This window comes from Cnephaeus nilssonii (genome assembly GCF_951640355.1).
Source record: "Cnephaeus nilssonii genome assembly, chromosome: 1".
NCBI lineage: Eukaryota > Metazoa > Chordata > Mammalia > Chiroptera > Vespertilionidae > Cnephaeus > Cnephaeus nilssonii.
In genome coordinates, this window is record NC_137072.1 from 26,883,561 (window position 1) to 26,905,368 (window position 21,808).

Genomic DNA, 21,808 nt, shown 5'->3' on the forward strand with positions numbered 1-21,808 from the left:
TGGATTATGCACCTGAAACTATACTGTACCTCAACTCTAATTGAAAAAAATTTTTAAATATGTTATTAAAAATATATATATATATATCTGAAGGATTGCAGTTGAAACTGAAAATCCTGAGATGTTATCTAACTGAAATTAATTTTATTATAAAATATTTGGTACTAGCACTTTACTAAGGATGATATACCCCTAAATATTGGGTGGCAGTGTTGGAAATAAGAGAAAATAATCTAGTCAATGGATGATAAAGTAGTAGAACATTTTTAAAAAATATTTTTTTATTGATTTTAGAGAGGAAGGGAGTGGGAGAGAGAGATAGAAACATCAGTGATGAGAGAGGATCCTTGATTGGCTGCCTCCTGTATGCCCCCTACTGGGGATCAAGCCCGCAACCCATGCATGCGCCCTTGACCAGAATCAAACCTGAGACCCTTCAGTCCACAGGCTGATGCTCTATCCATTGAGCAAAACCAGCCAGGGCAGTAGTAGAACATTTTAAAGTTCACTCAAAGAGGATTTTTAGAGACATATGTTATTAAATACTTATATGCATCATTGAAATCTGTATAGGGGAACCCAAGTTCTATCTGCTGATGAACAAGCCATAAACAGGGACTAAAAGAATTCTTAAAAGTAGCAGTCACAAATCATTCTCCTCTAAACACACACTATCTCTGATAAAGCTCAAGGGCATTTAAGAGGTAGTAGAGTGAAGAGACCATTGCTCAACCATCAGCAAATACGGACATTGGCTCAACCACATCCATCTTCACCTAGCCATATAGCCTTGAGCAAGGCATTTGGACTTCTGAAACTCAATATATTCATTCCTATAGTCAGGATAATTATGCTTATTGTGATAATCAAATGACATATTTAGTTATGTATGAGTTATTATTATTAAACATCTATAAGAATGCCTGTCAATTAATTAATCCATTTTATTTTCTATTGATGGCCACATAGGGAAATTTTGGTTTGGGTGGTCGTGTTTTGTTTTGTTTTTAAATATGTTTTTATTGATTTTTTTAGAGAGAGAGAAAGAGATAGGGTGAGTGAGAGGAACATCGATAACTACCTCCTGCATGACCCCTACTTGGGATGGAGCCCACAACCCCGGCATGTGCCCTGACAGGGAATTGGTGTATGGGACAGTGCTCAAACAAGTGAGCCATATCAGCCACATAGGGCAATTTTGGTTTGGGTGGTAGTGTTTTAAAAAATAAGTAATTTTAGGGGGAAAGACGGAGGAAATGGTGAATAGGTAGAGTACAGAGGATTTTTAGGACAGTGGAACTATTTTGTTTGATACTATAATGGTGGTTATATGACATTAGTCAAAACCCATAGAACTATAGATATAAAGTTTGAACCTAATGTAAAGTATGACCATTAGTTATTAATGATGTGTAAATATTGGTATATCAATCGTAACAATTTTAACACACTAAACAAGATATTAATAATAAGAGAAAGTGTGTGGGTGTGTGGGGGAGGGATTTATGGGAAACCTCTGTGCTTCCTGTGCCATCTTTCTGTACGTCTAAAACTGCTCTAAAAGTTGCACTAACTTAAAAATTCCCAATTTGTAAGTTTTTTTTAAAAGAATGAGAATGCAGGAAAGAAAGGTTGGGAAACAGAGTGTACAGCTGGATGAAAGGAAGTCCAAACCAAATGAGTGAACAGTGTGACAATTAGAGAACAAAGAAAGGAGAAAGAGAGAGAGGAAAGAGAAAATGAATTAGGGAGAGGCAAGGAGAAAGGAGGAACCAGAGACAGATGCAGTACCAATTGGATGTTATGCTCAGGTCTAGCATACAGCTTTATGAGTGTAGCCATCGTTGGCCGACAGCTCCATTCTATCTCTTATAAAGTGAAAAGATTTAAACTAGGGTACACCTGCCCTAAAATGTATTCATGGACTTGCCGAGGAATTCACTGAGCATGGTAATTTAAAAGTTACTGATTTCCAGGATATCAGCATCCATCTAGATAGCATCACACGGGTTCTCTTCTCCTATATTCCTTTTTACAGCAGCCCTTCTCCGTCTATGAAAGAAAAGTTTCCTTCCTTCGCTATCCTGAACCTTCCAATGATGCATTTCCTGGGGATGTTAAAAACAACAAATCAGAGAGCCAACTATAAAGAAAATTCAATATATTGTTTTGAAGAATTCACTTTAGTGGTCAATTAGGTCACCATAAAACCATAGCTTTCCCATTTCCTCTTGTTTCACACCTATTTCTGTCTAAAATAGTAGCAATGGGTATTTTGTGGTGTGAGAGCAGTGGGGACGATAGCAATTTTGTTGAATGACTTCACATCTTCCATCCCCCAACTACTGAACAAGGATGCACTGCTCTTTGAACAGGAGCCATCTAAGTTTGGGAGCTTGAAGTTTATAAAATTTGAGAAGCCCTCATTGTTTAAAAAGAATACAAAATTATGTACAAAAGTGACTAGTTGAGGGGAAAAAACACCCAACAAATTACCTTTGTTTCTGAAAAATGCCACAAATATCACAAAATTCAGAAAAATTGCATGTTTTATTAAGTACCCGAATAAAAAAGTCCCTAATTTTTTCTTTTCTTTTTTTTTTTGCCTGCATATGTTTTGAGCATTCTTCATTTACTAGTAACAGTTTGGTAACACCATTACCAAGAGACTGAGTAGAAAGATAATCAGTCTTTCCTCTAGCATGAGTGATGGAAGTGTTTTTCTTAGCATTGATAACACAGAACACTTTTTGGCAGTTTTACAATCATTATTGATAATATCTGGTGACTCTTTAGGATTTCTGTCAAATCTGGGGCAATTGCTATAAACTTCTTTTTTACATAAGCTGAAAAATTTGAAAGAACTTTCCCAGACTAACTTCTTGTTTCTCCTCTGCTACTCACAAATTTCCAGCAGCAAACTTAATCATCAAGTTCACATCTCGGCACTGCAAGTTCACATCATGTCACAATGTGGGGAGGATTCCTGAAAGCCATTCTATATTAGGACAGCTAAAGTAGTAATAAGTATACGTGGTCGTGACTACCTGGCAGCGAGTCATAAAGATACCCATTAAACCCAAAGTAGAAGTATCTGCATCTCTCCCCCTTTTTTAGTCACTTCCTCCAAAAAGCCGGAGGCCACTCAAGCACAAAGGGAAGGATGAAGGAAGGGAAGCCAAAGTGAAAAAAGGGAGCAGACAGGATTTCACTATCTTATTATTACAAATTTTACGGAATATAGTGACCATGTGAACCCACTGTTTGGGCCCCTCCTAGGCCTGGCCTCTGCATAGCTTTAAGCAAATGATGAGCAATGATGTTTCAGCTTCTTGCCTCCACAGGGTATTTGCCTCTTTGCTTAAGAGCCAAGTCAAAAAATAAAATAAGTATCACCAGTAAGAAATAAGGAACACTAAGAATGACTTGTTTTCCTTATATTTAAATAGTGGCGAAAGCTATTTTTTTAAAAGCTATTTTCAACTCCCCTTTACATGTCTTGATAATAGCAGGAGAGAAATAGACCTTTAAATATCTGAAGCAGTTTAATGAGACTGGCTCACTTAAAAGTTATTTGGATATTTTCTAGGACTATGAAAAAATTTCAAGGTACACTTAAAACCTATGGATAAAATTTTACTTGTTTTTTTTTTTTTTTAGAATCTATGTGTGATATTTTAGAAATCTTCACTGGAGCATATGTTTTTTATTTGTGGCAGATATGTTTTTGAGAGAGGATGGGAGAGAGAGAGAGATGGGAGAGAAATATCAATCAATTGCTTCCTATTCACACCCTTATTAAGGATTGAACCCACAACCTAGGTATGTGCCCTGACCAGGAATCGAACCCACAACCTCCTGGTGTATGGGATGGTGCTCCAGCCAGCTGAGTCACCAGGCCAGGGCTATGTATCTTATTCCAAAAAGAATTTTAAAAATTTATCAAATCAGATAAAAAAATATACAATACCAAAATGATATGCAAGAAAAAGAATTGTACTATGCAAAAAAATTGTACTACAGTACAATTATCCTACAATAATTTGTTTCATTTTATAACTGTTTAATATTATCCACTTCATTACCAAAAATAAAATATATATTAATCTATCAACCAATTAATTTTAGCAATAATTTTTTCATTAAATATATAGGAAAAGTGCAGTTATGATATTGCAGTTATCTCAGAGTTTTTAGATGTGATTTTTATTTAATTATTCTCGCATGTTAAGTATACATGCTAAACAAAATTTACTGAAGGTATGTCATGTTACTTCATAAATTCCATAAAATATAATCTTAACTAGACATTATATTGGATTATAATAGCCTAAGAAATGAGAAATAAATTTTCATATTTTTATAAATCAATATGATGCAATAAGTAAATTATCATAATATTTTTAACTTTTACTGCCTTTTTACTTCATTCCTTGATATGAATATTAGACATTTCTCTGAATTGAAAAATGAACTCAGACTTTTTATGAAAGTTGGATTGCACTGATTGTTGAGAGAGATAACTTGTTTTACTTAGTAGGTTGTCTCTAGACTATTTTCCACAAATTGAAGGAGCTAAATCCCCAGCTCTAACATTCGGATTTAAAAAGGTATTTAAACATATGATACAATAAAAGCATTTAATAAAAAATATTATAGCAGAGGTGTATGAAAATAATCAATGTTTTGATTTTTCCAATTCTTTCTGAATCTATTAGGTAATGCAAAGTGCCTCAAGGAGGCATAATTAATAAATATTTGATAAACTTTAGTGAAGCATGTTGATATACTTCCCCAGTTGAGAAATTAAAAGATTCTGTTGACTAACAAATGCTTTTGCAAATCAAGTAATTTTCTTTCAAAACAGTTGAAGGCAGACCCTGTTAAAGTTGTCAACTAATACATCATTAAAAATAATTTTGATAATACATCAATGAACATGAGAGTGCAGATATCTTTGAGATCCTGATTTCAATACTTTTTCATATATACCCAGATGTGGGATTACTGAATCATATGGTACAGCTATTTTTAATGTTTTGAGGAACCTCCATACTGTTTTCCATAGCCCCTGCATCATTTTGCTTTCCCACTAACAGTATTCAATGTTTCAATTTTTCCACATCCTCACCAACACTTATTATCTTTGTTCTTTTTAAAATAATAGCCATCCTAACAGGTATAAAGTGATATCTCATTCTGGTCGTTATTATTTCCCTCATGATTTGTGACATTGACCATCTTTTCATGTGCTTGTTGGCCATTTTGTGTCTTCGCTGGCTATATTTATAAGATTATTATAGTAGTTTTATTTTTAAATGACAATATTTATAACATACTGGAATTCCCACCATTTGAAACATATGATCAAGATTTTTAGATGGCTTTTTAAACATATGCAAAAGGTACATTGGTTTTCAAAATAATTTCAAGGGATACAGGAGAAACTATATGAAGACTACTGCTAATGATGCTATAAAGATATTAAGATATATTTTCTTTGAAATAATTTTATTATGTTCAAAGGATCATGTAACTTAAAAGTTAAACAATAATGTTGTGATTATTATAGAAATTAGTCATCCTCTCCTAGAGGTCAGCAAACTATACCCCACCAGCTGTTTTATTGGAACACGGCATCTATGTCATTTGTTTCCATATTGTACCTGGTGACTTTCACACTAAAAGGACAGAGGGAAATATTTGCATTAGAGACCATATGGTATGCATAGGCTAAAATATGTAGTATGTGATCCTTTTCAGTAAATGTCAATTCCTGCTCTATCTCATCCTTCTCTATTATCAGCGAATCGGAAATTAAAACTTTTTAGCTATTTCTTCTGATATTTAACTCTATATTTATAAATGTCATGCATATAGCTATTATCCTACATTGAAAGACAGAGATACATGCACACACAAGTACTTCAAACAGATACACAAACACTTCCCTTTTGCTTAAATCAAAATATAGGGTTTTATTATCTTTTTAAAGTTTCTGTGACTGTGTAATTATTTTTAACTGCTGACACATTTTATTTCTTTTCTGTGCTATCTCTTGATTTTCCTGAAATTAAATTACCTTGATGTACAAAGATAAAACAATTTTAATATAACCTCAAATTGGTATAGCACTGGGACATTTCAGAAGGGTTATACCCACATGCCCCTAATATAAGAGCAGAAAAGTGTACAAATCTTAAGTGTGCAGCTCAATAAAATTTTTAAAAATGTACCCAGGTCAAGATATAGAACATTAATAGCACCCGGCAGTGTCTCTTCATTCCTGCCAAATTATAGCTCCCAGTATAACCGGTTACTATTGCCATCATTACAGATTTATATTCCTGCTTTTGAACTTGATGAAATGAAATCATGCAGCACTTACTGTACTGTGTCTGATTTCTTTCATGAAAGTCTGCAAGATATATTTATGTGGTTGCATGCAGGTAGTTCTCAGTCCTTCTCATGATGACTTTTGTAAGAAACTGCCGAACCATCCTCCAAAGTGGCTAACCCATTTGGCTTTCCCACCAGCAGTGAAGGAAAGCTCCTGCTTCTCATCCTACCAGCACTGGTGCTGTCAGTGTTCTGGATTTGGACCATCCTGACAGGTGGGTAGCGCTCTCTCATTTTAATTTTAATTTCTTTTGTTTTTTTGAAGGTGGGATTTGTTTTTATTATAAAAGGAAAAATAACTCCTCAGAATCTTAACGAATGAAAAGGAATATTTCACACTCAGAACAGACACCAGGATACAAAATTACAAGTGTTTAACCCCAGTCCTGTCCCCCTCCCTGCTAAGAGGAGACAGGAAGGAGACAGTGGAAGCAAACAAGCAATTCTGTGAGAGACTTCAAATCCTTGCAAATATGATTAAAATCTAAACTGGTTTTGCTTTAAAAAAAAATTTTTAATACATCAAAAGGCCTGCTTTAGTGACATGCTAGTCCCCCAGAAAATAACCCAATACCCCCTTGTCAGTAACATACATGCTCAAGTTGACCAGCCAACTCATATTTCTAAACCCCTGTGCATACGTGTGTCTTTATAAACCAAAGCCATGGGCCTCGGGTGACTGCTGCTCCTGTTAGCCCACCCGTGTCCAGCACGGCAGGCAGGGCACAGAGAAACCCTTAAATGGTGGTGAGGGTTTGACAGCCCCTAACAGCCAATTTTTCAAGCACCGTCACCCTCAACCCCCCACCTCCTCAAAAGGAGAGCCTTATTTCTAATTTCACCTCAAATATGGCTCCCAGTGACCAGAACGGGCTTTCTCCTTTAGAAAAAGCACACATATCCGCACACCCATATATCTATAATTTTTTTGTTTTTGCATTTAAATATGAAAATACTGCTCTGATTTGTGTTATAAACGGAGGTCCAAGCAAGGAGAACTTTTTCTTCGAAGGTAGGACTACCCATCCCATCCCTTTATGCTGAGGGCACTCAGCCCCAGGCCAGGGAAGCAGGTCGCTGCGAAGGAAGGGGTCACAGTTGGCAGGTAAGAGGGCATCTTCCTGCCTCTGCCCCCACCTTTCCTGATTCTCACTTTCATTAGAAAGCTGCTTATAAATTTTAAGAAATGGAACTTCCCCACAAAAGGGAGTATCTAACCTAATCACAGAGCAAGCCCAGCACTCCTACCCCCTACAGCTCCCTCAAGGAAAAAGGTCCTCCCCTCCCTTCACAAATACTATGTTCGCTGTCCAGATAGCTCTGCCTGTTGGACAAACACCTGATTAAGTGAAGCAGTGGTTCTGTTCCCTCCCCCCACCCCCCCTAACACACTAGAAAGCTTCAATGATAGGAGGGGAAAGGGTGTGTGTGTGTGTGTGTGTGTGTGTGTGTGTGTGTGTGTGAAGAGACTCAGAACTTGACCCCTCTAACCTGGCCAAAGAATGCAAGAGATATTAACTGGGCACGAGGAATAAAAAAAGACCTTGACATTCTGCCCTTTGAGTTACATTTGTTATGACAATTGAGGGGGGAGAGTGGGAGCGGGACGAAGAAGTAATTAGAAGGAGCTGGGTGCCTGCGAGTCCAGTCCACTGAGTTCTTGTACCGGAAGGGCTCATCGCCAGCTCCGTTGAGAAGACACGTGCGGATGAGGGCTTCTGTCACTGCGGAGGGGTCACAGGGCAGAGGGGCGCCGGTCTTCCAAGGACCCCTTCTTCTCCTGGCCCACAGCCCCGGGGAATGCAGATGCTGGGGCAATGGTTGGCCACGCCAGTGGAGAAGTCGTTGATGTTGGAGGTTTTCTTGAATCCAGTGAGGCGCCGGGCATTGTCCCTGCCGCCCTTGGGATCGTAGGCCCGGATGTGGTACTGGTGCCGCCTGCTCAGCCTCTCGATGGACTCCTCAATGTACTTCAGACCACTGAGGAGTCCTTAGCGTGGCCTTGGTGCTGAAGTTGGTGTGGCAGCCTGCACCATTCCAGTTCCCAGGAATGGGCTTGGGATAAAAGGTTGCTACCACTCCAAAGTCTTCACACACTCAGTGCAAGATGAAACGGGCCACCCAGAGATGATCTCCCATGTCGATTCCTTCTCAGGGTCCTATTTGAAATTCCCACTGGGCGGGCATGACCTCGGCATTTGTCCCTGTAATCTTTTTTTTTTTAAATATATATATTTTATTGTTTTTTTACAGAGAGGGAGAGGGCTAGAGAGTCAGAAACATCGATCAGAGAGAAACATTGATCAGCTGCCTCCTGCACACCTCCTACTGGGGATGTGCCCGCAACCAAGGTACATGCCCTTGACCGGAATTGAATCTGGGACCCTTCAGTCCGCAGGCCGACGCTCTATCCACTGAGCCAAACCGGTCAGGGCAGTCCCTGTGATCTTGATGCCAGCGTACAAGCAGGCCTGGTAGTGAACCTTCATAATATCCCTGCCGTAGGCTCTGTCTGCTCCCACGCCGCAGTAGTATGGACCTTGGGGTCCAGGGAAGCCATTGGAAGGCCAACCAAAAGGGTGCCCATCTGTGCCCATGAGCGTATACTCCTGCTCCATTCCAAACCAGGGATGCTGATTGCTCACCATGCCCATTATCCATTTGCAGGTAGATCTTAAATTGGCCTTTTCAAGTTTGTGGTTGTACTTAAGACTTCACAGAACACCAGCTTGTTGGGGTCCTTGCAGAAAGGATCCCAAAACATGGCAGCAGGAACAAGATACATGTCACTGTTGGAGCCTTCAGACTGCATAGTACTAGAGCCATCAAAATTCCACTTGGGCAACTCTTCTACACTCTTGGGCTCACTGTCCAGAGACCGGATCTCACATTGCAGTCCTTCTCCAGTACCGTTAATCCAGATGTACAGAGCTTGGGCTTTATCACCCTGAGGCAGGGACATGTACATCTGCTTCATGCCTTTGTTCACGTGGGAACTCGACGAGGTGGACATGGACATGGTGGAAGTTGCTCTGGGGGGCGAGCAGATGGCAGGGGGGCAAGGCAGGCAGGAGTGAGAGCGGGGTGCAGAGAGGAGAAGAGGAAGCTGGGAGTGCTGCTCAGACACTCGGCTCTTCTCCCATCCTCGGCTCTTTTAATTTTAATTTCTTAATGACACATGATGTGAAGCATCTTTCCATATGCTTCTTTTCCATCTGTGTCTCTTCCTTGGTGAAGTGTCTGCTCAGGTCTTTGCCACATTTTTAATGTTTTCTTATTGTTCATAAGGTTCTTTACATTTTGAGGGTAATAGTCCTTTTAATGTCTCTTTGGCAGATAATTTCTTTCAGTCTCTGCCCTACATTCACACACTCTTCATGGCACATTTTGCAGAGCTTTTTTTATTCATGGATTGTGCCTTGGTGTTATATGTCTAAAAATGCATCACCACACCCAAGGTTATCTAGCTTTTATCCTATGTTAAAGGAGTTTTGTAGTTTTGCACTTAGGTCTGTGATCCATTTTAAGTTAATTTTTGTGAAAGATGTAAGGTCTGTGTCTCATTTCATTTCTTTCTTTTTTGCATGTGGATGTTTAGTTGTTCCAGTTCCATTTGTTGAAAAGACTAACTTTTCCCCAGTGTAATGCCTTTGCTCATTTGTCAGCGATGTTCTGGCTACTTTTTAAGTTTTTCTTTCTCTCTTTCAAAGTGGGGGGTCCTAGATGTAGTTTTGTTTTTTACATATCTCATTTTGAGCTTGTAGACCTTCTTGATTATGTAGCATTATCTACCTAATAAAACAGTAACATGCTAATTGACTGTACCTTTGTGATGCCCACCAGCCAATCAGGAGTGAGTATGCAAATTAACCCAACAAAGATGGCGGGTTAATTTGTATACACAGGTGCCGAGCAGCTGGGGGCAGGCGTTCCGCACCACCCCAGCTGCTCTGGGCCTCTGTGCAGCATGGGAAGGCGGAAAGGCGGCTCCAGGCCAGAGCGGAAATGTGGCTCCAGCCAGAGCGAAGGCGCTGCCAGCAGCCAGGGGAAGGAAGGCCCATTCTTGCATGAATCTTCATGCATTGGGCCTCTAGTCTATATAATAAAAACCCAGTGGTTATAATGCTGTAACGACCAAACAACCGATCACCAGGAGGTGCATGGAGCATCTCCCCAGCCCCTGATCTGCTCGCCATGTGGGGGGGGGGTGGCAGCGGGGGGGGAATGGGGACTGTTGAGTGGCGGTGGCTGGGGGAGTTTCACAGAGCAGTCACGGGGCAGGGGGAGTTTCATGGAGTAGTCGTGGGGCAGGGGGAGTTTCACGATTCAGTCACAGGGGGAGGAGCCTTGCGGAGCAGTTGCGGGGTGGAGGGAGCCTTGTGGAGCAGTGACAGGGCAGCAGCCACGAGCATCATGGAGCCTCCCGGGGTGGGGATCTTCATGTGCCGTCACAGGGTGGCAGAGGCCATGCAACAGAGGCCAGCCTAGGCCTAGGGACCCTACTTGTGCATGATTTCGTGTGCTGGGCCTCTAGTAGTTTTTATAATTTTGAAAATATTTTGGCCAATATCTCTGCCACTATTTTTTCTGTCCCATTCCTTATTTCTCTCTTTCTAGGACTCAATTTATACACATATTGAATCATTTTCTTTATATCATATGTAAGTATGCAAACTTTTTATTTTCCATACTTTCTTCTCTCTAAGCTACAACTTGGATTATTTTCACTGACTTATTGTCCAATTCATTAATCATTTCTACTATGTTTAATATGCTATTAAATCCAACCATTGGATTTAATATGTTTTTTAATTTCAATCATTGTATCTATTAGTTCCAGGATTTCTGTGGGGTTTTTTTTAACATATTTTATTTCTCTATTGATCGCTCTCCCTTACCCTCACCATCACCTACCTTCTATCTTTTCTGATATGTTCTTGAATATATTAATTATAGTTGTATTTTAAAGTATATTTCTTATTACCTCTGGGTCTATTCCAATGTCTGTTTTTTCTCTCTTAGTTTTTTAGTATGGCTTCTATCGTCTAGCATAACTAGTAATTTTTTATTGAATGTTATATAGGAGATTAATTCAAATGGGGTCCATCCTGGAGTAATAGTGATTCTCATTCAAGACTTCCTAATTACAGATTTGTATGCGAATAATAAAACAGGTATATATACACATGGTATTTTCTTTAAAATATTTTTTCCAACTGTCTACCTATAGTAGACATTTAACATAAGGTGGACATAATTGCAGTCAGGATTGTTCATGCATAGTGAATTTACATTACTCAGAAACTCGCCCAGTTTTTGACCAGCAGATACTGCTTTGAGACCAGATTCTTCCTATCACTGCTAATAAAATGTTATGCTCTTATTCAAAGGGGTGTCATATAGCCTAAGTTACTCAGGATATAAGTATCTTTTTCCACAACCCAGCAGAATTTGTTATAAAGGTCAACAATGTCCCAATTTATTTTTCCCCTCTTTCTCTCTTTGATATGTGTATGCACACAGATGTTGCATCAATCAGGGTCTAATCAGGAGACAAACCATATGAATCATTTTAGCATATAATTTAAGTTATTGTTAACTAGATACTGGAGAATGGAAAAGACAATTATTGACCACTTAGATAACCCCCAGTAGTAGCTGTAAGATCAGCCACTACCCCTAGGGCTAGGAGAGAAAAAGAAGTAGATTGGAATTACCATAAACAGGGATCATGGTGGTGGGACCCCAGGGAGCTGATGCTAACATCTGGATGGTGCTGATACCACTGAGAGAGGGCGTTGATGCTGGTTATGCGAATGTTGTTCAACCTACATATTGTAAACAATTGCTACATTATTTACAGGAACAAAGTCCTGATGCATAATAAATGGAGTGATGATGAAAACAATAGGACAAAAAACAAGAAATATAAAACAAAATAAGAAGGAAAATTTTTCTTATCCCTCCTCTAGCCTCTCATTGTTCCTCTGACAGCCCCCAAGAAGGAGTCACCTGCAAAAGAAATAGCAAAATCATATTTCTCCCACTTGGGATGCACATTTCATTCACTTTTAAACACATTTACAATTGGCATGAATCTTAGAATAGATGCCAATGTTTTTCTTTCTTAATGTCATGGAAAATAATGATGGTTCTCATAATCAATGATTTCTTCAATTTCATGGAATATGGTATTTTTAAAAGCATAAAGTAACTTCTATCACCAAGCTTTCTGACCCTGGTAATTACTGCGTTCTCTTAAGTTCTCACGTACCATCTGTTAAATAGTTCTACAGTTTTGTAGGAATCCAGTGTTAATCTTTTTTACTTATACTTTCTGAATTACTTTCCTCCTTTGTAACCTTCTCCCACCTTCAGAATTATGGCAGCCTTTTTATATTCCGTTGAACCCTTTCTTGGGAGTCATTGTGATATCTTCTGCATTTCAGGCACTGAGCAGTGATTCTGAGATCACATAAGCTGCCTTGGTGTTTTGCCACTTGAGTCATATGGCCAGGAAAACTCCCTTACAGAATTACAGTTCTCTTCTGTGTTAGTTTCAAATTCCCTGTTTTATAGTATTTGTTACTTTTCCAAGTTTGCATGTGTTGTTTCAGGTTTGTGGCAATTTCTCATTACCTCTCAATAGCACCAGTTCTGACAACATGATAATAAATCTGTTGTTTTCTGGTTCTTTCTAGAGAAACTTGAAGCTGAACATAGAACCTTACTTCCACTTTAAAGGGCACTCTACAAGTATTTTGTGTAAATTCTGTTGCATAATTTTTTGCTTGTAATGTTTTGTGTGGCTCTGGAGTTACACCTCTTCATTTCATCTTGAGTTTGGCTTGAAAATATTTGAAATTAAGAAGAAATATAAAAAATGCAGGTTATTGATGTGATTTATCAATATACAAAAAGAACAGAAATATCACCTTGTAACACTGTTGAATAAAGGTGATTTTGCCAACTAAAATGGACTCTATATTATTGATTAGACAATGTATTTAGTTAACTATTTCTATTTAAGAAACTGCTCCAAACTCAAGATTTTTATATGAAAATCTCCATACTCAAGAAGACAAGTTTATTGTATATAATTTCTTCTAGGTTATTTCAGATGATTTTAACCAAAATTGTATTGCTGTATAATAGGTAACCATTTTCTCACATTCCTGTTTTTCTCACTATTCATCTTGTCTTTTATAATAGTTTCCTTATCCTCCACTGCCAAAACCCTAAGCTTGTGACACATATTTTAAGTTTACATTTTACAGAAGAACCCCAGCTGAGGATATGAATATCTATATTAGTTAATTACCACTACCTAAGGGAAAAAATTCCCAAAACTTAGTTGCACATAATTATAATTCACTTAATTCTTGTGGGTGTTTGGGTCAGTTGGGGTTAGGTTGATCAAGGCTAGGCTTGGTTGGCCTTGCCTCTGAGATGCAGGTTGAGCCCATGTCTCCTCCACATGTCTTTCATCCTCTTTGGACCAAAATGTTCTTTTCATGTTATTCTTATGGCAATGGATGAAAGATGAGAAGGCCAGCACCCAGGTACAAACATGCTTCAAACCTTTACTTACTAGTATATCATGTCTGCTAATATCCCATTGCCAAAGCAAACTCAATGGGCAAGGAAGTATATTCTACCCACAGGAGTAGGGGGTGGGGATGCATATTTGCTCAACAATAATTCGACTATCCTAAGGGTTAACCAGAGAGAAAATGTAGAAATCTCAGACAAAAATTCCATGTTAATTGACCTTTCAGAATATCTGTCATTAAACAAATGCTAGTCACCTTTCTGTCCACAGTTCAAGGACATGCTTTGGTCATGGTAGTCTATTTGTGGAACATTCGTTTATAACCTGATGGTGGCACAAAGAGAATAGTCTTTAAGCTACATAGAGAGTGCTATGGACTGAATTGTGTTCCTCTCTAGATTCTTACATTGAAGCCTTAACTCCTGATGTGACTATTTTTGGAGATAGGGTCTTGAGGGACATATTATGGTTAAATGAGATCATAAGTATGGCATCCTACTTCGATGGAACTGGTGTCCTTATAAGAAAAGGAAGAGAGACTGCAGGGCTCTTTTTCTCTGCATGGGCACAGAGGAAAGGCCATTGAGGACACAGTGAACAGGTGGCCACTTACAAACCAGAGGAGAGCTCTTACCAGAAACCAAACTTGCCACACCTTGGTCATGGAATTTCAGACTGCAGAATGTGAGAATATAAATGTCTCTTGTTTAAACCACCTAGTCGGCACTATTTTGTTAGGGCAGCCAGAGCAGACAAATACAGAAAAATAATGTTGAAGAAGGGTTATGACTGGCTGCTGTGTATGATTTTTAAAAAATGAATGGAAGACCACAAATTGAGCATGAGTTCATATTGTTGCAATATTGTTAGATATTGAACTCAGATTCTGGGAGTAGAAAAGTAACAGAAATCTGATATAAGAAATTTGGGAGAGGTGAGCCTTGAGGTGATTGAGAGTGTGCATGCTCTATTAAGATGCACTAAAATGCAACCGTTATATAAAAAAAGTGGTAGAAATAAAAATGAATCCATTTGAATTCCAATTGCAGCCTGTCAGTTTGCACCCAGGACTCTAGACTACTCTCTTACCAGAACTCTTCCTATAATAAAATGATTGAATCCTCAAGATATCTTTGGGGATGATCCTCTTTTAGATTCATCTGTATTCTGACCCATTTTAAAGCAATGATTCTGATTCTGTTTTCTGACTCAATGAGGAGGTGGAGAACCTAAAGAAAAATGGTTGGAAGTCAGCTTTGTAAGACAAACATGAAAAAAAAAACCACATTATTTAATAGATTGAAGAGTAAATGTTACCTTGCAAAATCATGGACTTTAAGATAGATTCATTAGAATTGTGGTATACAAATAGTCCCCATCCCTATGGAGGTTGAAACTGTAAGAAGTCCACCTAAGGCTCACCAGGAGTAATGATCATTTGAAAATAATAACTAGGAAAGAAATAGCTCTGATGACCTGTTGAGGCCCCGTCTAACTTCATGTCAGCAAAGGATGGAGTGTTTCTAGTGGAATGTGACCCCATTAAAGGAAGCACAATGAGTGTTCAAGTAGTAAAAGGGAAAGGTACTGAAATAAAAATACTACATGGGAAAATGTCCTTCTTTACCCATAAAATATATCAATAGTATTTATTTATAGACACACATGAATGCATGCAACATAAATATGCATCTTCTTTCTGATCTTTGGAAACAGAATTTTCTTGACGTAGCATGCACACTCAGAGAAAAACCCAGGAGATCTCCCCCAGCCTGAGCTATGGCTACTATTTGTTTAGATCAGAAGCCTTTGTTTGGATGGCCTCATAGCAAATACACTCAAAAATATAAAGCAGGTAAAAAAAAAAAAAGTTAGTCAATGAGAACACAGCAAAATGCACTGCCAGTCTCATGTTACTAGACCAGTTAGTAAACCCTCTGTCAGACAGGCTAATATTTTTGTATCAATAAGCATATATTTCTTTTTCTTTTTAAGTGCAGGTGTTGCAGGCTTCTGTGCTCCCAATTAGTGCTGTGAGTTTGACTGTCTCTCTGATATGCTCTTTCCAGCTGATCCCTCTTCACTGTTGAGATTAAAGGAAAGAAAATAAACAATTTTACTTGGTAAAATAATTCTAGGATATATAAACATCCCATCCTAAAGTCCTCTATGTACCAAAATATTTCACCATCTTCATTTTCCACAAGGTGCCTGAGTTGTGGTTACATAAGAGGAGTAACTTTGAATTCTCCCTTCAGGACCCAAAAGAGAAGAGATCATTTTGATTCTCCTGAGGGTTATTTGGAAATGCTTCCAAACTGATTTCCACATTGTGATAAATAATGTCAAGGAATTCTCAATCCAAATAAAGTGTAATACTAAGACTTTTTGCTCTGTGAAAGAGTTCTCCAAAACTTGAAATATTCAGGAAGTCATTCTGCTCCTGGATCTGACCTGCAAATCTATCTTGGGGGCTAATTTTCTTCAGGACAGAGAGTAGTCCATAGAGCCCAGGATAGATACGCTGTATTTGGCAAGTCGAGGGGGCTTTCCTAGGACCACAGGTGGAACACTTCATTGTGGTCCTTCTGAGTGAGAGAGGATGAGAGCAGAGAGGGATAGTGATGAAGACAAAAAGTAGCAAGGGGACTAGTTTAAATGAAAACACAGCAAGAATCTTTCTCTTTCCATATATGTATGAATTAGAAACTAGCTGAATGGGACTCCATCCCATGAGATCTATTCTATGAAGCATGCTTCTGCCTCCCATTAGCCTGGCATGAATGAGGCTTTTGTAATAATAATGAAGCTCAAGGAGGGAGACCTTTGCTGCCTAATCCATAGGGTATATTCTCTTGATGGACCTATAATTCCTATTAGAGCTAATGGGTGTTCTGAAGTGATATTAAAAAAAAAAAGATTTCTGTCCCATTGTGTGAAAAAGGTAAAGGTCTCTCTTTGCAAGCCTCATTATCATTCAAACTGATCTTTTCTCTCTCAAAAGATGTCCCTCTCCCTTGAGGTGCTTGTAAGAAGGGAGAGCCTTGGAAATTACACATCTGGGAAATAGAACAGATTTCAATGCAGCTTACTCTACAGGTCTTAGTGTGTTTCTCTTGGATACCAATGAAAAGGTTATAAACTTAGAAAAAACATTATTCTTTCAACAAAATGGGTGCACATTTATTCAAAGAGCATATGTTCTGCAAATGTGATATAGCAAAGGTTATTCTGAAACCATAAAAATATGAATTCTTTAGTTCTAATAAGTGAAAAGAAGGCAAGCTATTCATATCTCTATGCATATTGTAGCCCTTCTCTTTTATTTCGCTACATAGAATTTTTCAAAGCTATTAGAGAATGGAAGTAGGAAATAGGAAACAAAACTGATATGAAAAACATTATTTTTAAGGCATTTTTTTTCAGCATTTTTAATTTTTGGCTGTATCATTTTTTCTGACACTTGGTGGAATTGCCATCTTGCATTGTTGAATGGGCCACTTTGTCTCTCTGAAATGATGTCCTCCTCATAAACACGGGTTCTGTATTTTGCATCTCCCTTGATACTTTCACATAATATTCAGTAAACCATATAGGCTTATGTGACTGTGGTGGTTTGTATTATATCCACAGTGCTAATCTGAACTACATTTCCCAGAATCCTCTTTGCTGTGTGTGGTTTTTTTTTAATTTTTAATTTTTAGTTAGTAGTCCAAATGAGAAATTCATGTGAAACTCAGGAAGTGGAAGGAAAGCATCCGTCGCCTGGTTCTGTCGGTCGGCATGCTAGAAGGCAGCCTGAGAGATGGGCATGCAGAGCCCCTGGCAGACTTATCTTGTTCTCATTCTCTCGCTGCACCAGGGGCACCATGTGCTCTGCAGGAAGCAGAGGCAGCAGGCTTCCCTGGGTGGGAGTAGACCTCTGCACAAGTCTCCTTCCTGTCCCACCCCAAATCTGGACTTGCCTATCCTCCCAGATTCCCTGGAAAACCCCTATTTGCCTACTTCCACCACTAGTTCAGAGGAGCTGCATAGTGAGCCTACTATTCAGCCAGCTTCTCCACAATTGTGTCCTTTCTTATATGGAGAGTCTCTTATCTCATGACTACTGACCTGGTGTGGATTCGTGCACATTGAGAGGAAATTAATTTGAAGGTGGCCGGTGTGGCAGGACTGGGCGATACAGGCCGGACACACCCTAGAGCCAACATCCCGTGGTCCCGCCCTGGCATCTGCAGAGTGAACAGGGTCCCTCCAGCAGGTGGGGTCTCTTGTTTTGGCTTGCAGGGATGCACCCCAAAACCTGCTCTCCGACATCCCCCAAGGGGTCCCGCAGTGTGAGAGGGCACTCTGCAAAGTTGCTGTACAGGGTGTGGAACGCAAACGCAAGTGTGCAGTAAACCAGATTCGGGGTTGACAGTGCCCCAGCAACAACAGAACCCATGGCAAAAGGTGAAATCGTGCGACTCCGCTACGAATCGGGCTCCCTCCTCTCTGGTTTTGGGGTGCGTCAACCCAGAAACGCAGCTGCCAAGTCACTGCAGCTCGGCAGCTCCTGTGTTGTGCATCTGCCCCCTGGTGGTCCGTGCACGTCACAGCAACCGGTCAGACAGGCGGAGGGACGCTTAGCAAATTAGCCTTTCATATATAGAGATACTCAAGGTCTCGCCTTCCTTTTTTAAATCCTGACACATATGACTTGTATATGTTAATATAAAATGAGAGACTTTTGGTTTTCCTTTAGAAAATAAGTGTTTCTGATGCATCATATAGGTTTTTATTTTATTTTATTTTATTTTTTCTTAAGGTATAGAGAGAGGAAAGGAGAGCGAAAGAGAGAAATACAAATTTAAGAGCAAGTTGATTGGCTGCCTCCTGCAAGCAGAGTCAGCACATTGATTGGCTGTCTCCTGCACACAGAACCCCCAACAGGGCATGTGCCCCACTGGAAAATCTAACTGGCAACCTTTAGGTGCACAGGGCAATGCTCAACCAACTGAACCACACCAGCCAGGGCCATCATAAGGTTTCAAGTACAACAAAACCTAATTAGCTCTGGAAATAATGCTACATCATTCATTTGAAGTTGAGGTAACTGAACCAAAAAGTAACTTTGTGAAAGAAGGACATATCATAGTAAAACAAGTTCATAGGGGGAATCATTTTCTAATTGAAAGGAAAAATTATTTCCTTCACTATACTATTCATAATATATAGAAAAATCATTAATATGGGAAAAAGGATAATTTCACTTTCATATTACCTATCTAGATAATTGAACTTAAAGCAAGTACTTAAAAGTGACATATCATCTAACTTTGTTGGCCTTACCCATATTTCAATTAGTGGATATATATAATATTTTCCATTTTATAAAAAGGTAAAAATAAGAAAAAGTATTCTGGCCATTGAGTAAATTAATGTTATGTCAAGACTATGTTTTATTCTTTTTGTAATTCAAATTGTACAAAAGCATATCTTTTGTTTTATAAGAAGAGTAAAATGCTTTGAGAAAAATGAAAGTTGCAGTGTGGGACAAAAACTTAATTTATCTAAGTTCCAAATAGTTCTACTAGTATTTTCAGGCCTCGTTTAAATAACATTGGTTATATTTCACCTGTTTAAGGAATGTTGTTCTAATTCTCAGGTAATTATTTGGTGTATCATAATAAATCCACATCGTTTTATAGTCATGTATTGGTTATAAATATGTTGGTCTCAAATTTCTTAGCTTGGATTTGGCAAATTTTATAAGCTTAACTTAACCATCATTCTATTTTTATATCATAGACAATTCCAAGTTTTTACACTAATACTAGCAGACTTTCACTTACATTATTTCACCTGTAACAAAATGGAATAGCCCATGTTCCTATTTCACCTTTAGCAATAAGGAAAACATTTATAGGAATACATTGGTGTTTCACCATGTGTCCCAAGCCATCTGCAAGTACTATAAAAGCCTATGTTCTCTACATGGTTCTTACATTCTTGAAGATCTAAACAAACTGTTAAATAACATTTTAAGCAGATCTATAGAGACTGCTATCTGATTCTGCTGAATTCCATGACAGAAATGTTTCATAGCCTCAGCTGTAGCGCATGTGGTGGTAGAAGAAAAATATTGCCTGAAGAGTAGTACTGGGGGTTCAAGCCAGAGAAGGGAATCCACATGAATTGTTAGGGCATAGCTATCTGAAGAAAGAAGGCAGAAGCTGGGAGCAAGAGTGACAGCTAAAAGATAGGCGATCCTGGATGGTCTCAAGTATTTGCTGGTAGTAATGGAAAAATGGGGAGGAAAAGTCCTAGAGATAGGGAGCTGAGCCTGATGCTGAAGTTTTATACCCTCTCTGTAATAATCTTGTGGGAGACAGGTAAATGCATTTAATGTATCCAGAGTGCCCTGCCCAGTGTGACTCAGTTGGTTGGAGGGTCGTCCCATACACCAAAAGGTGGTGGGTTTGATTCCCAGTCAGAGCACATAACCAAGTTGCAGGTTTGATCCCCTTTTGGGGTGTGTATGTCAACCAATCTCTCTCTCTCTCTCTCTCTCTCTCTCTCTCTCTCTCTCTCTCTCCTTCCTCTCTCCTAATTCAATAAAAATATATCCTGGGATAAGGATTAAAAATATATATCCAGAGTGAACTAGAACAGCATAATTAAAATGAAGAAAGGAACAGCTTTTTATCATTCCCTGAAGTCAATTCTCTGCCATTGAATCAGATCAGGGGGTGGGGGGGTGGGCGGCGGGGAGGGATGTTACTGATTTAAATAAAGCTTTCTCCAGCAAAGTTTTCTTTCTTCCTTTTTTTTTTATCACCAATCATTGGAAAGAATAATAATTGAGCACAATCTTTTCAAAGAATATTTGAGCACACTTATTCCAATTCTTAGTGCCAACTGTACTAAGAATGACCTTGACCCAGCTATCATGGCTCTTGACTTTGCCATGAGTTTTCTGACCCCTAGCTTAGACTGTGAGGTCCAGAATTCTCTGCCCTTGCTTTAGAAGCAGGCCTCACTGTGGCCACAGAAGATAAGGATGGCCCTTGAATCTGTTTCTAGTTCCTCAGCCTAGTTACCCTGATATGCAGAGCTCAGCTCAGAGTTTTAGAAGGCCAGCCAATGTGCTCTGTAGCTACTAAAGTTGAGTCTAATATTGTACTTAATAATGTAATTTAACTGTATTTTGAAAAACAGAATCATTTCTCCACACAGAAATAAGCAGTCTTCAGAGACTAGCTGAAATGCTTATCACAAAATGAGGAAGTGTGTTCCCCATATGCCTCCTGGGAACACAATGTTACCAAGGTGCTGACACAGGCCTGGCATCAACAATACAAAAGATGGGGTGGGGTTTGGGGGGATGGAGCGAAGCTGTCAGAAAGTATAATGAGAAAGAATCAGTTAAAAGGAGACCAAATTTAACAAAGAGAATTGGAAAACCAAGAAGAAATACATTCGCTCTGCTCATAAAGACAATATTTATACCAAAGACCTGGTCCTGATTAATTTTTCAGTATTGACAACCAAACTCTATAATTGAGGCAAAAGTAGAAAAACCCAACCCTGATTGTCATTAGCCAGTTTTTTTCATGTATTATGTAGACCTTTACTTTACCTTTCTACTCAATCTTACATGGTATGTCCTAGCAAAAAAGCAAGAGAGACAAAGCAACTATTCCACAGGGATTTCTTGGGTAGCTAGAGGAGAGACAATGGCAAAATGAAAGGGAGAATGAGAAGGAAACAGAGCAGCAAACTTGTGCAATGATAATATCCATACACACACAAATCATTTCTTACTCTCGATAGAGAAAATCTTGGAAGTTTATTTGTGTGTGTTTATAATGGGAT

At 38.9% G+C, this 21,808-nt stretch overlaps 1 pseudogene across 1 annotated transcript; it reads right to left on the reverse strand.

Annotated features, from left to right (window-relative positions):
* Positions 1 to 5,623: 5,623 nt before the first annotated feature.
* Positions 5,624 to 9,412, reverse strand: LOC307102607 (glutamine synthetase-like; annotated as a pseudogene). Its single transcript has 3 exons — positions 8,847 to 9,412; positions 8,036 to 8,610; positions 5,624 to 5,681 (listed from the first exon to the last, which is right to left on the reverse strand). The product of its transcript is annotated as a glutamine synthetase-like (transcript).
* Positions 9,413 to 21,808: the final 12,396 nt, after the last annotated feature.